The following is an 18119-nucleotide window of genomic DNA, read 5'->3' on the forward strand; positions in this document are numbered from 1 at the left end:
ATCAACATCGCGCATGTCAAGTATCAACTGAGAGTACAGGGTTGGGACACTCGCAGGCTATACGATGTCCTTAACGTGCTGGAAGGTATTGGGCTTCTGAGCAAACCTACGAGACAATACACACAAGAGCATCAGGAGGTTAGCCTGAAAGCTCACGCCAATACCATCTACCGGCATATGCGCACTAACCCAGGGGTGTTTGACTTACGGCAACTGGTTTTACGATTCAGCGTTCCAATGCGCAGGATGTATGATATTTTCAGCGTCCTGAAAGGAATCGGTGTTGTGACAAACACGGGGGTCGGATGTTACAATACTACTACATTGCTACAGTCAGAGTCGGCGCTCTACTGGAAACGGGCTCTGGATAACATCTGGAGTGACCCCGCCAAAGCGGCTGTCCTTCAGAGCAACTGCCCAGAGTTCCAGTTCGTGGGGATTGACATCAATGGACTGACATCGGATTTCCACACCATCCAGAGTGACTCACCCAACTTCCAGTTCGTGCATATAGACGGTGATGACCCAATAGTGGAGTCCTACATCATACAGAACGACTCCGGATTCCAGTCCTTGTCTATGTTAGCGGAGTCTCACGGCGCACCGAGTGCCTATCACGAAGGCAAAGTGGAGTGTGTGGACACTAAGGACCTGACAGCGGAGAACTTTCAGTTTGAGGACATCCCGATGAACCCACGCGGAAGCGAGGTCGATTGGGACTCAACAGCCTACTACAGTCCTTACTATGGTTAGATGGGGAGTTTAGCAGTCCACCCGAAAGGTTCTTTCCATTCAAAGAAGACAATACTTGTCCTAGACCTGAAGATACCCTCGCTGATTTCATTGACAATCTCAATATGCCTCTATATTCTCTGTGAATTGGCTGTTGTTGTATATAACATTGTACATACATATATCAGTTACAAATAAAGTGTATGCAATGATTTACGCTTCTTGTTGTGTACTTTGCCCCATGATACATGTTATAAAATAGCAGGACGTACTGATATTCTACCCATATTATGTTATAACAGGAGTACGACATCCTCAATCAGTCTATGTAGCACATACACGATGTTGTAGAACAGCGGCATTCATTTCTTAAAAAAAAAAAACAAGTGCCTGGGTCAACCATTTATTAAAGAATATAATATAATGGTGATAATCGTCACGGTTCATATACATACATTGTGATATAGATGTGTTTGGTACACACAAAGACAATTCGCATGTACAAAGGACACATTTCACAGTAAAAGTTTCATGTTCTTCAGCTTCAGCCAGAGTGATGTTTTCATGTCATGGCAGTTCGGGTGATGTCCCTGCCTAGGCAGGTAGCTTCCCTGGATGGCCATGGCGCTGCAGACAACGCAACGGTTCGACCCGCAGATTGCAGTATACCCATAAACGGCGTTGGTGACAGTATCCGGGAACGCAATGAATCCTTTTCTGTACCGCTCCTTCCCGATTATGACCATCAGGTCACATTCTCGATTCTTGAACCTGTGTGCGATGTATGGACAGTGGACGCCGGCCTTGTGCGTGTGATAGATGTGCTCACCCAGTAAGGTATCATTCTGCACAAAGGTGTTGATTTCGATTTCACACTGGAAACATTTGTGTGTGTCAACCGTGCGCGGAAGGTGGTGCATGTTGGCAGACTCTCCCAGTACACTGAAGTCTGTGGTGAAGTAAGCTAACTCGCTGTAGGTTTCCAGGTCGCCCCAGCGATATGCACAGCCGGGTCCTCTTGCAGTGAACAAAGGTTTTTCGTCGATAGACACATCCAGTTTCAGGTTCAGATAAGTCTTGAGATGGCTAGCCATCTCCGCACATGTGGTATGATGCCCTTTGCTGGATTTACGTGCGCAAATAAAGCAGCGTTCATACATGTCAATTGTAACGTACCCATTTCTGGAGTACGCCATGAACTCGGGGAATGCCATAAACCCCATTTGGAACCGTAGCTTCCCTTGTGTGACGTGAATCTCATTTTCGAGACACCCTGTACTTGGCCTTAGCATATCGACACTGTCCTCCTCCGCTCGACACTTTAAACCAGGGTCACCTCTTTTGTACCCGGAGAGTACGATTCTACAAGCCTTACACTGTACTCGATGATGTTCACACTCGTGGGAACTCACTGAATTGTCTATACTTCTGGGACAAGATGGTATCCACTGCACTCTGGTATATCAAACACCAAGACTTTGTGAAGGTAAACAGCAAGTCTCAACTTGTCTCTGTGTTTATATACACAAGCTCTGTTCCTTTAACATACCCAGTTGGAGATTTCACACTAGGTTGGCTATAATGGCCTTGGTTGGACGAATAGCCCACGTTTGGATACAAGGGCCTGGTTGGACGAATGTGTTAGGGTTGGATTAAAAAATCGGGATTGGTAGACCGTAGATGGGCCACCCGCCCCCTGGTGGCCAAGTACCCTAATAACACGGACCTCATATCTACATAGTATGGATAGCTGTTAGAATGTGTTGTGATGAACACTGAAAAGTAATGACATTCTTTGGTTTATGTTTATTACATTTATTGACGGTATGAAACATACACTATGATACAGCACAAAAGTATTCATGTCTAATAGTGTATTCTCTTATAGTATAACATACGTATCCACACATTGCTACTACTACTACTAGTACTACTACTACTAGTACTACTACTACTAGTACTACTACTACTACTACTACTACTACTACTAGTACTACCAACTAGGAGTCATCATTTCAACACCATGAATCAACAGGTCTTCATTGTCATAGCCCCTCTTCAGCAACACTTCCCCGTAGTGATTAGGTATGACCCTCTCCAGTTCTGACAGCTGATCTCTGAACACCACAGTTGCCGCTTCGCTCAACACCATTCGAATGGTGTTACCATTGTTGATTCTAGAATGCAGTTCCAACCCCTCTGGTGTTTCGTACATATGGCTTTCTTTACCCTTTAGGGCGGCTATCCCAAACCCTTTAGCTGTAACCGTCACCCGAGTGGCAGAGCTAGACCCGTACAACATGAGGTCACAGTGAGTAACGTCCCGATCCACCACCAAGTCCATAGCAACCGAGGGCTGCTTGAAGCTCTGGTGAATACATTTAGTGTCTTTATCAACCTTGATTGCTGTTCGCTGAGCTGCAGTGGCTACAACTCTAACCCCCTGGGGTGTCGTTATGGTCATGTCATCCAGACCAGCTCGAACCAACGAGTCTACTTTCACCTTCCAGTCCTCCGGATTGAACTCTTCTCCTTCCTTAGTGCTTAGATCTTTGTAAGCACTTCGAAACACCTTATCGCCTGTGGCACTACAAGCCAGCATGATACCCTCGGGGTCGATAGACACAGCTGAAACTCCTCTCGAGAACAGCACAGCTCCGTGCATGGAGAGTCCATTCTGTGTTGCCAAACATGTACGCTGTACATACTCCGGTTCAGGCACCAAGCTAGTCCTCGGTCTCACGATCAAAGTGATCTCGTCCACGTCCAGATGGTTCGTCGCACTCACCACTACACCCGTAGTGTCCTTCGCCACGGAAAGAGCCAGGGTCATGTGGTCCTTCACTATAACGGTACAGTTTGAACCCAGTTCCAGCGTACTGAACTGACTCCCCTTCTCCAACACCACACGGGAATCGCTACCCAAGTGTAAGTCCATTTTTTGCTCCAACACCACCTCAGCCGAGGAGTTGGCAGCCTTGATGCTCTCTATGGATCTAGGTGACACCATCAAATCGGGACCGTCTATCGTCGCGACGCCTTGCTTGATAGCTATCCGCAGCTTGTCTCTGTTGCCGATCATCACGGTGTCAACACTTGAGCCCCCGATGATAATAGCCTTAGTGTAGTCATTGGAGATGATGAAAAAGTTGGTAGCGTTTGCAGCACCTTTATAAACACCTTTGCCTTCAACTGAGATGATGGCGGGCATGTCGGCCTTAGCCACCAACAATTTACCGTACCATCCTATATCCTCGAACTGTTTGGTTTTTAAGTAGGGTACCTTCATTATAGGAGCGTTTGCGTAGAGTACCATTTCTTTGCTAGCAGGACCTACTCTCCTAAAGACGTAGGGTTCGACAACCTCGCCTTTGTCTGTCCCAATATATCTGCGAGTAATACACTGTGCTAGAATACTGCAGTTCGGTGCCTTGAAGATGTTAACGTTCGGCGCCCTGACTGTGAGGAAGGCTGGGCGCTTGTTCTTCACATTGGCGTTACGGGAACACTTATGTGATTCCTTCATCCTTCCAATAGGTCGCGAAATCATGTTGACTTGATACGCCTTAACATCCGTAGCCCTAAGCTGAGGCTCCATGAGCGGATCGCCGCCTTCTGGTGTTGTTACGGGCACACATCTTTCCCTGTCAAGCGCATCTTGGACAAACCTCATCAAGTTACCACAGGGGTCTGTGGCGTTGGGTATATGTCGATCGTAAAAGGCACATTCTTCGTTGGTAGGCACCGCACCCACGTTCTGGGATAGAGACTCCATGAACTTGTGGAATGTAGAACGGTCGAGGTCGAAGCAGTTCCGATGAGCCAATCGGTAACACAGCTCCTGGGTCTCAAAGTCCCCAATGTAGACCTCATTTAGGGGCACGCTGCGCTCCATCGAAAAATTGGCCTGAGACAGGTTATACTCATTGTTGCCCGTTATCATCGCAGGCCACACTTCGACTGACCTCTCTACGCATTGTTCCCTGTACCGGTTGTGCCACTCGTTGATCACTCTAGATACAGGGAAACCAACCACCACGTTCACCTTGCGCAAGGCTTTAACCAGAGAGTTTGCAAGTCTGTTGTTGACATGCTCCAATTCTGCCAGATTCTCAAAGTACCCCAGCCATGATCTGGAGCCGAAAAAAGTCGTCGCTCCCAATTTCCACATATCCTTAGTGCTCAGGGGCAGTTTGTTAGCGACCGACCGCACCGCGTGACTTGCATATTCCCCCTGTGTTATGAGGGTCACTAAAACGTCCACGGAAACCATAGGTAACATCGCGGGCCCCAGACCGTCGAACACCAGGGTCAACATGTGCATCGAGGATCTTGTCAACCAGTAGTAGTCCACAGGGCTGTGATGTCCTTCAGCGACATTGCGAACGTTCTGAGCAAAAAAAAATATGTTGGCCGCTGTACCGGCCATGTTCATGACTGGATTGTTTGCCAACAGCTCCAATGTCTCGGCTAGAGCCTTGGTCTTTGCGTACTGGGCCAATTTATGAGCCATGAAACCGTTTACGGTTTGACTAAGATCCAAGGCCGCAAAGGTCTTTACCAGGGGGTCTCCGTGCACCAGAGCACCGATGTTAGCGAACACCCCATAGGCTCGAGCTCCAAGGACCCACGTCTTGACCGCCAGTTGCGACTTAGGACCGCTTGTGGTCACGCGAGCGTACGCAGAGCCCATGCGCTTCACCGCTCGAGCGCGATCGTTGGGGATGACACTGTGCGCTTCAACCATCATGGCGCTCACGGCGGCTTCTACTTCGGGGTTGCTCATCATTTCCTCCAACTGAGAGCGAGCCTTTTCCACAATCGTTCTCCGCTTCTGCACAAAAGCCTTGACCAGAGCCGCTGGAATCTTGGTGACTACTCGAGCGATAACATTCCTGTCGTTCATACTGGATTCGATTGTCATCCTCAGGGACCCATCCTCTCTTGTAAATTTCACGGGCCACTTCTCTTTATACAAGAACTCACCATCTCGCGCGGTTGAGAAGTTCTCCTCGTCATACAGGGAGCAGTGTGATACCGCACTGCGTCTACGCCTGCTGTGGCTCATCCCGCAAGCTCCTATGCTTTTGTCGAAAGCTTCGGGTTCTGTCTCTGGGTCAACAACATGACGTTCTCGCTCTGAACCGAATGTAAGCGTGCTCATGTCCACGTTTACGTCGGGCGCAGGAATGTCCACAGGATCGCTTTCAAGCGGAGGATTCTCTTCGACGGGTGTGAGATTGGGCGCAGGAACATTTACGGGACCACTTTCAAGCATAGGATTCTCTTCGACGGGTGTGAGATTGGCAACTTCAAACAGTTCAGGACTCGAGGGTCTCGAGTGATCATGAGAAGATAAATGGGATCCGTCTGAGAGTGTGATGGCAGCTTCTTCTTCCAGAGTGTACACTGGTACATCCGGAGAATCACCCTTTGAATCACCGAACCAGTTTTGAGCGTCTTGTCGAGATACAGCCCCGACATCGCCCGGGTTGAGCGCAGATTCGGTTAGGAATGACCTCCTGGTCTCCAAGTCCCCTTTAATTTCAAGAGTACGAAAAACAATGCATTGTTCGTGTCTTAGGTACATCTCACCTTCTATCTCTATATACGCCGAATGTGGACCAGCAGCTTTGTACTTGGCCTCCATCTCCTTTCCAAGTAAAGCATCCAAAGGGTTCAGGCCTACAGAGCCCACATAGGCATTTCTTAGCCTCGACGGACTGCACTCAGACTCTAAGGAGTTGGATCTTCCATAGAGTAACATAGAGGCTTCGGGAGTTATCACAAACCTAGTCTCTTCAGAGTGAGTTATCCGAACCGAGTCATGTAAAGACATTTTAGTTTTTTCATTTCCCACAATCTTCTCAACCATCGCTCTTTGGCTTGCAGCTATAGTCCTCACCTGCAACACTCCGATTGCAACCGCGGACCGTGCTGCAGCAGCTTTCCGCATGAAGATCAAATCAGAGTTAAACTGGGTATACCGCGGGTACTCAGGGAGCGTGCGGTCGTAGAAGTAATTCGGTTCCACAAAAGACAGCCGATTTGCGAGGGACTGATCTTTACGCTTGGTTGAGGTCACCATGACAGCCTTCATAGCTGCACCAGATCCCAGGTTCGTATGATGGTCCTGGGTTAAGGGCTTGAAGCGAACATCTGCATCGTGATACACCAACTGCTCAGCTTGATCGGAGTATGCCGTGAAAGCAACGTAGCGCAGGATATCCGAGGCTGAGGCATAAAAGTTGTTGCCTCTGAACTCCTCGTACGTCGCTCGTAGATTGTCGTACATGGTTTCTAGATATCGAGCCCGCGCTGGGATCATTTCCATCATCAGTGTTTTAGCTTTAGTGAACACATCCGCATCCAGCTCCATGACAACTTTACTGTCTTCCGCGAGACCAGTATTTTTCAGGTGTTGCATCGTCCTAGCGTCCAACACCAGTCTGTTCTTATGAAAGAAGTTGGCCTGTTCCTTGATAGCGTTCATATGGGGCATGAGATTCTCCCCATTACCGACCCACGTTGTGAAGTGCAACATATCTTGAGGTTGGGCCAGTCCCGTGGACACAAAGGCTAGAAACATAATCAATGCTACTGCAGAGCCTGAAGTTATATCTAGACCCATCTTTTTTTTTACACTTGGATGAAGCTCTGTTAGAGCTGAAGCTATTGTATAATTTAAGTAATTCCCCCTTCATCCAAATGTTTGTAAGTGAGGATCACACTGGATAACGCTGTTTTTAAAAGAGGAGAGCATTCTTACAAATGACATATGTCCAAGCTAATCCAACCCAGGCTGACACATCCAACCGGGGAGCAAACGGTCAACCCAGGCGCCCAGGATATGGGTTCCAGGTACATCCAATATTTCCCTTCCACTGGTAGATGTACCGTGATAACGATCGTCTTCTTTACTATTCGGCTTCTCTTTTCTTTTTCTCTCGTTCCTCCGATCTTCTATTCTCCTCCCTGGAATTGACAGCAGATCATGGCGCGTGGACAACTTGCTGTGCTAATGCAAATTGTACGTGTCTCACAGGATAGTCGTATGAACTTTTGACTTTCGGGTCGATGTAGCACGCAATGATGGCTAATAGGGCGTTGACATGGTGGTAGTGCGTGAGCTCTATGTACATAGGTCTGGTGAAGAGACTGTCCTTGGGTCCTATCAATACATCAACATCATTGTGGTCGACGGATTTCACGTTGACACGGAGCAGGGTTTCCTTCTCCTGAGCTGTCAAGGTCCTGTTCTTCAAGAGAAGGCAGTTGTACCACGTGGCCATTGCATTAGTCTGGGGTGGATGGCTGGGGTTACTTGCGAGAGGAGAGGTCTGCTTCAGTTAATATTATCCGACGGGTTTGGTGAGAGTGGGAGCCTGATCGAGTTCTGGTCAGACTGTGCGTGACTTCGCTAGGTGCGCGGCGGGCTGCTGCCTTTACCCTGTCTTCAAGAATGAATTTTTGGACACAGTCTATCACTGTCTCATCTGCACCGCTTCCCTGGTTGTAATAAAGAAGTGAATAAAGATGTGCAGCAGCAGTATGAAGATGACTCCAGGACAGACTAAGGAGACAAGTGTACACATTTATATGAATCTAAATTCTAAAAAAAAATCTTTCTGTCTTTGTTTTGTCTTGTTTATTCTTTTTCTGTGTTGAACATGTCAATAAAGAGAGACCAGACGCTGAGAAATATATTTCCTTATCATTTTATTCACATATGTAATACTACAAAAACTGCTCCACAACACATACACACACACACACACACACACACACACACACACACACACACACATATATATATATATATATATATATTGTCGACGGTGGCGGTCCTTACATGAAGCTGGATTGTGAATTGTAAGGGTTTGAGCTTCTGCTCATGTAGTCTCGACCGGAGGAGGGTATGCCCATAGCTTCTGGTATGTCTCTCTGAACATCAACCGGGATCCTTTCATGCTTCCCCTTTAGGACGGTAGACGTGAGCACCATGGTCACTACGTACATGATGTAGATTATGATGTTGAACACGGCGATGGCACACTCCATGTTGTGCAACCTCTGTGTATCGCTAATCAGAGGTCGGTACAGCATCTCCATGCAACCTGAAACCACGGCCATGAACAGCTGAATGTTCATCATGATGAGGCACGTAATCACGGTCCTGGTGCTCTTGGTGGATTCCAGACCCCTGTAGGAGCTGTCGGAGTCATCCATTTTCCATTTGCTCTTGGCGGCGAAGTAGCTGAGTACTATGCTCACAACCATGGCCAGGCACCCGAGCGTGATGAGGGCTATCCCCGCATGTATGTAAGCGTACTCGTAGTCGGGTCTGTCCTCGGAAGAAGGCGAGGGCGTGGTGTCTGCGTCCCGCCTACCCGCGGTCCTCGTCCTGTGCTCGCTGTCGATGAAGTACAGGATGTTGTTGGGGATGGTCAGGAACCCCACGATGAGAGAGGTGATGACGGCAATGGCTGCTCCCAGCTTGCCCCTGAAACGGGCCGCGCTCAGGATAGTCACGTTAGGGATGGCTGACATTCTGTTGTTAAACATATCCATGCTTGTGGATATCAGGGAGTTGAAGCCTCCCAGGGTCATTTTCTTGCGATTCATATCTCTCGGAAGGGGATTCTTCAATCCCCCCTTTTTTTGGCAGGTTGTCCTTCCTTACTCGCGTTGCGACACTAGAAGTAACCGTAACGGCCGTCGTTTTGTTTTTGTTCCTGTCAAAGGGATCCGGTTATTGCAGCGACCTAACAATCCTAGAACATTTAATACAATGAAGCTCCGAGAGCCCGTAATCGAGTTCCGTGGCTCGAACGGCAAAATGTGCGCGAAGTCTACGCGTGACCACCGGTGGTACAAGGTTAAGGGTATCACCAAAACCCTAGACTCTATCACATGCTACAGGAAGCGCTCGTCCGGTCACAACATGATAAGCATGGATCTGTTCACGAGGGTCGTCAAGGACCTGAACGCCAACCCGGAGAGCTCGCTCGACTGGGTGTCCGAGTACGTGACAAACCTGAACGCGCCCGAGTCCAAGGGGCTGGCGTTCAAGGACGCGCTGCTGGAACGGTTCAGGTCTAAAGCCCTGACTCTAGAAGCCTGCAGACACCTGTGGGACAGGAGCCGCATGTCCACCGACATAGGCGTCGCGGTAGACGTGCAGTGCAAGGATGTGTTCAACGGAAAGAAGAAGATGTGTGACGTGGGCCCTGTGTCTCGCCTCGTTCTCACGCAGCTCAAGGCTCTGCGCCTGACTCCCATTTGCGCCGGCCTCAAGGTGGCCAGCGTGCCCACGCCCGACATGCTCAGCGAGCCCGGCTCCTATACGTACCACAACAGGTGCACGGAAGGCTGCAAGTCCATGCGCAGCAGCTGGGGCTTCTACACCGAGGTGGACCTGGTGGCCCACGACACCGTAAAGGACAACATAGCGCTGCTGGAGCTCAAGACCAGAAACAACGACATTCTGGACCGTAACACCTTGTGGCGATACAACACGCAACTGTGGCTCACGTGGTTGATGTTCTCGCTCACGTACCCGAGCATGGCCGAACGGTCCACGGCGTACCTAGTGATAATCAGACCCGGGACCAACCGAGTTACCATACGGAGTTGCTCAAGGCCCACCATTTCTAAGACTATGCGCGATAACTTCCCGTGGCTGAACTGTTACTGCTGGCGGGTGCTCAACTGTCTGACTCCTATGTGTGTGAACATGAGAGTGGAGACCAAGATCGCCTCCGCAGCAAGGAGAACGGCGTCCCGGCTAGACCCTACCGACTTGTGTTACAGGAACGAGCTTTTCAACAAAGAGAAAAGGAAGAGGACTAAGACTGTAGAGATGTCGACAAGCGGAGATTCGGATGATGTCCATCCTATTGAACTTAATGATGACAATGACGAATGTGAGTGAACATGAATAAATGTATACATGTGGTGTATTTGCTTCATCATTGTACCATGTAAGAGTTCAGTGAACCATCAAACCAGGGTTTATTTGGCCAATCGTAGACCATTCATGCAATGCGCCTAAAACATCCAACCAATGGTCAGTGGAGGTTATGCTTAGACCCACACTCCCTCTGGAACTGCGCCTTTATACCTAAAACCTTCTCAGTTCTCTCTTAATGAGCTAGCTACAATGAACATCTCTTGACGTTGAGAATTTTTCTTTTACAGGGACTTGACACAAGGTTTTTTTTATCCTCTTCTGTGCTTCATAGTCAGACTAATGCCTAACAGTTACATGTTTTGGCCTTGGTTGGATAACCCCCGCACAAAGCCCGTTGGACTAATCTCATGGCTATGTACACAGACTATATAAAACAACCCCAAGTAATTGCTCAGTGCTGCTCAGCACTTACTCCATTTGACTCGTAATCTACCAGATAACACTTTGACCGACATGGGGTTGAAACACAAGGCTATCCACGCAATGCTCGCCAACCCTCACCTGGCGCCGTTCGAATTGATCGCCAGACCGTCCCAGCTGCAGGATTGGACTCTGATAGACCATCTCATGGTCATCTACAAAGTCAAGGAAAGCGACTACATCGAGGATGACCCGCAGTCTTCCATAGTGAGCATGGCCAGAACACTGGCGTCTGCCTACATGTGGGAAAATCTCGGAAGTCGGTGCGTAGTGCTCGTAAAGGACGGCTCGGGGGCTCAGAAACCAGCCGTGAGGGAGATCAGACTAAACTGCCCCCCTGTACCTCACATAGAGTTCTGTAAACGTAATCTGTGCGCAATAGAGTACACCACGATGAAGCTGTTGGCCGAGATGGGTATGAAAAACAAGCTGTTTCTAGTGACTGGCGCGAAGGGGGGCTCCTCTGAGGCCGAGCTCCTAGAGGGAACCTCGGTTGATAACCTGGTGTCCTTCCACGAGAAGTACATGGACTACCAGGAGCACCAGGACAACGGCGTATACCCGGACACGCTTGACACAGCTCCCGAGTACGAGCTGTCCAACGTCGATCCCAGTTACGTCGACGGCTCGATAGATAGGCCCGAGGGAGTCGACGGCATCTTCGTGGCGACTTTTGCGGACCCCGAGACTAGCCGATTGTCTGTCTTGCGGGACGCGTGTCTACGGTGTAAGAGCACGGAGGCCGACATGCTGCTGGTGGAGTTGGCCAACATTCTGGAAGGTAGTGTGACCGTGTGCACCGGAGACTCCGACGTCGTGGCCGTGCTGACGCCTTGCGGCCGCGAGGGCATCACTATGAGGATAGACAATAAGAGCTACCATGAGGATCGAGACATGCACATGTCGACATTCGGGGAGCTGTTGTTCGCCACTCCTGAGAACCGCCCCTCCAAGATGCCGTTCGAGGAGCTGAAATCAAGCGAGGGTAGGTTTCGACTGCTGTGCGACATCGCCGCGGAAGACGAAGACCTGCTGCCAACGACTCGAAAGCAGCACAATGCTTTCGAGGACATTTTGGATGAGCACAACAAAGTCAACTTTAAGAAAAATGTAGCTAGGTACCTGTACCTAGGCGGGATCAGGGGATCTCTCTATGGTGTCTTTCTGTCTAGGTTCTTCAATTCCAACGCCCAGCGCTCGTTGGATAGTCTGGGACTTGCCGTGGATGAATCTAACGGTGAAACCGCAGTCCATTACATCTTCGAAATACTATGCCGCACATATGACGATAGTCCGTCTACCGGCGAGAAGAGGAAGTTCTCGTCTCTGGAGGAGCAGGAGGTCTCCGAGCTCGACCTGGATGATGCTGAGTATACGGTGGTGGTCCTGAGCAAAGAACAGAAAAAGGTAATGTGCGGCCTCCAGCGGTTGAGTAAGGCGTACATGAAGGGGATGGTGCCGAGGGGCAGTTACGGCCGCTTTTTGAGGTTGAACCAAACGGGGCAGCACTTTTTCATGCGCATGAAAGGAGATGTGATCCGAGACGAGACGGAGCGGATGGAAAGGGTGTTTTTCATGGCGCTGTGCGGGACCGATTATAACAAACTGCCGATGGGGTTGGGGATGAAGAGGTTGATGACCGGAGTGGTAACCAACTACAACTTGTTTTCCCGGTGGTGCAAAGCTCTGAAGAGTCTATTGTGGGGCACCGGGTCTCCTACGGTGAAAGACTATTACGACATGGGTATGAAGCTGGCCAATTTCACGAAAGTCCCCGCGAAAACCCGGTCTAGGCACTGGACCGAGGTGAACTGCGGATTGATGTTTAAGACCATGAAATACGTCTACGAACTGTGGAACCTGGAGAGACCGAAACTCGGGTCCGAGTACGGGTTCTCTGTACGTGACGGCATAGTCCACTTTGACTGTGAAGACAAGTATGTGTGACGAATGAAATGAAAATCACATTTCTGAAATGCATTGCGGTTGTAATGTGCCCCTATAAACATTTGACACGAATGGACCACACTAGCATCTGATCGCATTAGGTGATGTACAAATGAATTACGCACCAACCACACTTCCTTTACACCATCCTAATATGGGAACAGTTCACATTGTCCAAATGAGCTGAAATGAGCTGAAATGAGCTGCCGTGGGACATGTCAGTGTGCACTTGATTGGAAAAGCTGCTGATCGCAACTGCTGAAGACTATTTCAAAGGGTTATAAGGAGCACATCTCTCCTAAGGTTCCTAGGGATAACCGTTTGAAACAAACATTTGTCAGATATTCAGCATTAATATCATGCTATGTTTATATGTAATGATCATATTGTGTTTGTAATAAAAGGTCTCCAATGAAAACATGTACTTTTCTGTCTGTATTCATTGAGGGTATCTAATCAAGGCTCATTTATCCAACTTCGGAATGTTTGGTGAACCATTGTTAAATGAACAAGTGAAATGACTAACACAGGGGTGTTTGCTGGGATGAACCTTCAACTGAGTCACACACTATAGTAATAAGTACCCAAGGAATTTTTATTTTTATTTTACAAGAAACATGGGTTACATAGCTTGTTATATGCATCACAAGGAAACAAATGTCCTTCTGATTTCAAAGTGTTCCGTTGTAATATCCAGCCACCCAACCGGTCTAGCCGACCACTGACGATAGCTCTACCACCAGGTCCATTTGGTCAATTTGCGTGAAGATCAGACTCATCACAAACACTGCATCGTTATAGTGGCTGGAAACAATGTCATGCGATAGGTCGTAAATGTCCAGATTCTCGATATTTCCACAGCTCAAACGCTTGCAACCCTCCACGATGTCCCATGACAGTAGCCGTTTCACTCGTTCCAATTCACATTTTGTGAGGTTCTCCAACAGCTTGCACAAATGTGATCTATCAATGTGTTTCCCACGCAGATCACAAACTGCAAGTTCCTCAGGGTTGAGCACCTCCACATCAGTCACTTTGAAGTTATGGTCCAGACTTTTGAGTGTGTCGACTATAGCATCCCACGCAACACACCTACTCAAGTAAGACCACATTATGTCAATCAGAGGCTCAGGGTATTTCTCGTAGGATTTGTCTGACCTGTGCTTCTTAAGCATCTGACCGATCAACATGTTTACATTAGGAGTCAGTGGCAGATTGGTGTAGTCTTGTATAGCTGCCACCAGCTTGTCAAACTTGTCCTTATTCGTCTTCAGGTAATTAGCCATTTTAAATTTCGGAGTCAGTTTCATTTTCGTGTCTCTGCTCTCTGCTCTCTTGGATGAGTGAAGATGTGCAGGTGTACAATAAGTGACTCATTTTATACAGCCACGATTCATTTTGGTGGCCGTGACTCATTCGTCCAACCAGTGTTACATCTATGGGAGACCATTTATTCAACCGTGGACCATTTGTCCAACCAATGTTAAGTATACCGGAGCTGTGAGATTGAAAATGTCCAACCAGGGTAGGATCCACATTAGATAAAAGTATTAAAATTCCCAGACACATTTTGTTTTACCTTTTATAGGTCTCAACCGAAGCTCTATAGTGTTCACGACCCACGTTGGCAAGTCATGGCTGTACACTCGTGCCTGTAGAATATTATCATCCCGTACAAACAGGCAATGGCTAAATACAGAGAACATTTTGCCGAGTAACATCAGAACCTGTGTAATGCTCTACGAAAGAGGCTGATGTAAAAACTGTTGTCAGATCGGACAGTCTCACTGCAATCTCCCGCTATGCCATCACGAAAAAAGAGTACAACCCTGGACCTCAACAGCCTAGCCTTGAAAGGCGAGCGTCTCCCCGCGAAGACTCGGCTGGGCATGAGGAGAGAGCTAGGCTTCGAGCCTTCGCTCCCTACTGTAGCTGAGCGAGACCCGACCGTCGCCGACTCGCCGCGCGGCGAGCGTCTCCCCGCGAAGGCTCGGCTGGGCATGAGGAGAGAGCTAGGCTTCGAGCCTTCGCTCCCTACTGTAGCTGAGCGAGACCCGACCGTCGCCGACTCGCCGCGCGGCGAGCGTCTCCCCGCGAAGGCTCGGCTGGGCATGAGGAGAGAGACCTACCAGAGGGGCCGGAAGGGATCGTGTTCGAGATTGGTGCACAGGAGATGCGGTGATAAGGACCTTGGCTGTCCCGGTACCAAGAGGCAAAGCGTTCAACGCGACAGCTCTGGAGCTAGCCCTCATCAAAGGAATTCGCTCAGAGACATATACCCTGGGTCCAGAGTGGACGCCTTCAAAAACACGTACAAGAACCGAGGTCTCCGTACTGAGTTCTACGTGTGACATGTTCAAAGTTTCCCCTTTATGGTTATGTGTGATGCGAAAATAAAAGACACATACATGGATATATGAGTTTTGAGGTTTATTTGTCAAACTTATGTTTTACATCACTCATCAAAGGCTACCATATTCCCACTATATTTTTAACCGTACAGTGTGTCAGAATCATTTTGACACTGTAAGTAAAAGTGGTATGTACCTCCGAAGCGCTTCACGTAGGTCACTGTACGCCAGTGCCACCTTATTAAGCTGCTTTATGTTGTAAACATTATCATGTCCTGCATACATATGGGTCGTTGTTGCTGCTTCCTGAGCTATCACGGTCAAATTTACTCTAATGTAGCTAGGTATCATGGTCCAGTCTCTTTTTCTGAAATATCGATCCTCCTTTCTTTTCACTATGATTTGTCTGAAAAGAGATGTGGAGAGCCTGAATTTCTTGGGTTTCATGGGTGTCATTCGGGATCGTATGGCCTTGTAGAGCTCCCATTCGCCGCAATGTCGCAGCTTCTCACATAGGATTTTGCAGTCCTTTATGTTATCAGCCACATGCCCCACAATGTGCTGCCTCAGCTCTTCGTTACATGCTAAACAGGACACAGACAAAAATAAAACACATGAGTAAGAGTATGTGTGTATATCACAGGGGATGAGGGGCAGCAGAGTAGATACTCACAAATTCCAAGACAACACGAAGGAGTTGAGTTGCAGATCTTTTTCAGATCCCCATGCTTTGTGCACAGCCCACGCAAGAGTTGGTCACCGTCGGCGTTCCGCTTGGCTGTTGTGAAAGCGAGATCAGTCCTTTTCATCGGCTCTTCCATGTCTACCATGTACTTGTGTACCTTGATATTGCGACTGAACCAGATACTGAAACCTGTTGGGTGTACCATGTTCAATGCTCGGTTTGATGATGAGCGCTTATCCCAAGCACTCGGCATTGTATGTGTTGCATCGTGTTTAGCATCCATCGCGCAACGAGCCAGTGAGTTGACCGGTCAACTGACTTGTACTCAGCGCTATTGCTGTGCACATCCCCGGCCTCCTGGTAGTACTCATATAGAGACTCTTTTGCCCAACCATGAGGTGTTTGTCCAACCAATACGAATCTCAGTTCAGAACTGCAGACTAGTTCCATGTTTTTAACTTTCACATTGAATAAAGACTTCGCTTCTATTCATGAATGTGTACAGAGTTTATTTTTTGTGTCTTCTATACTAGGACAGAAAGACATACAAGGTTCACTACATCATATACTTCATTGATACACATTTTGATAGACTTCGCTCCTATTCGTGTATGTGTACACAGAGTTTTTTTAAATCTTCTTTACTAGACATAGAATAATCAGTACATCATGTACTCCATTGATACCTATTTTGGTAATACGGTTTACATATTTTACACAAAACAAGCCCTCAATATTCTTCCTCACTCTCAACGTTTGAATCATAACATCCTTCGATAAACACATTCTTTGTTCTAGGTTTATTATCCGCTCCCTTGAAAGGTTTGATGTGAGATGGCCCGCTGAGCACGCTAAATTGGTGCTCAGTCAGGTCTGGATATAAAGACTGTTTGGTGTTGCGGTGCGGTGGGACCCGGTGATCCTGCTGCTTGGTGTAATCCATCTCTCGGTGTTGTTGATACTCTCGAACCTGCGGCTGCTGTGGCTGCTGCTGCGACGGCGGCTGCTGCTGCGGCGGCTGCTGCTGCGACGGCGGCTGCTGCGACGGCGGCTGCTGCTGCGACGGCGGCTGCTGCGACGGCGGCTGCTGCTGCGACGGCGGCTGCCGCTGATGCTCTAGAAGCTGATGCGCCGGCTGAGGCTGAAGCTGCTGCAGTTGATGTGGAGGCGGCTGTTGGGCGAGATAACGGGGGAACCCACTCACAAAGTTGTCTTTGGGGATAGGTGGAGCCGAAGGGTAGTTGGTACACACTTTAGTCTCCAGCCAGCTGCCAGGTACATCCGCTAGTCGGGGAGCTGTGTGTTTCTTGGGTTCCCACAGAGACATCCGGCTCAAACAGTTAGCCGTGGAACCCTCATGGTGGTAGGTCATAGGGTGGGCGGAGCTCATGCAGTACCGAAACAACAGATATATGTAGTATCTGGAGAGTTTGCGAGTGTCCATCGCTATGACATGGGGAATAGGCGTATCGGCACCCACCGTACTCTTGCACTCCATGCGGTGGAGAGACTCTACATCCGCTCTGGGTACGTACAGCGTCTCGACTCTCTGCCACATATCTCTCAAGAGCTTCAAAGCGATCTGGAATGCGCCTCCGTCTTTGAATGCCGTATCGTGCAGCAAACCCGTAGCGGGTGCCCCTGTCACTATCAGGCACTCAAATATGACCACGGAAGCATGTTCTGAGAACGTGATCTCTCTACGAACCAAATCGTTCATTTCCTACTAATTTAGTAATCCCTCGCAGATGTGTCACAGAGAAGGACAGTATGCCATAAAAGGTTTGGAGTTTGAGTCAACGTGTAAGTCCAAAAAATAGAATGGAAATGGCGCAAGGCAAGACTAAATTCAAGAGCCGCGTCGAAACTTTGCTAGAAATGGTAGATCGTCATAATCTGTATCACGTTAAGACTTTACATTACAACGACGTGCAAGGCGTACTCAAGTGGCTAGAGGTAAAAGGTGATGAAATCACCTTCGCGCAAGACGAAGACACCGTAATGGTACTCA

Source organism: Centroberyx gerrardi, chromosome 15, assembly GCF_048128805.1.
Source record: "Centroberyx gerrardi isolate f3 chromosome 15, fCenGer3.hap1.cur.20231027, whole genome shotgun sequence".
In the NCBI taxonomy this organism is placed as follows: Eukaryota; Metazoa; Chordata; class Actinopteri; order Beryciformes; family Berycidae; genus Centroberyx; species Centroberyx gerrardi.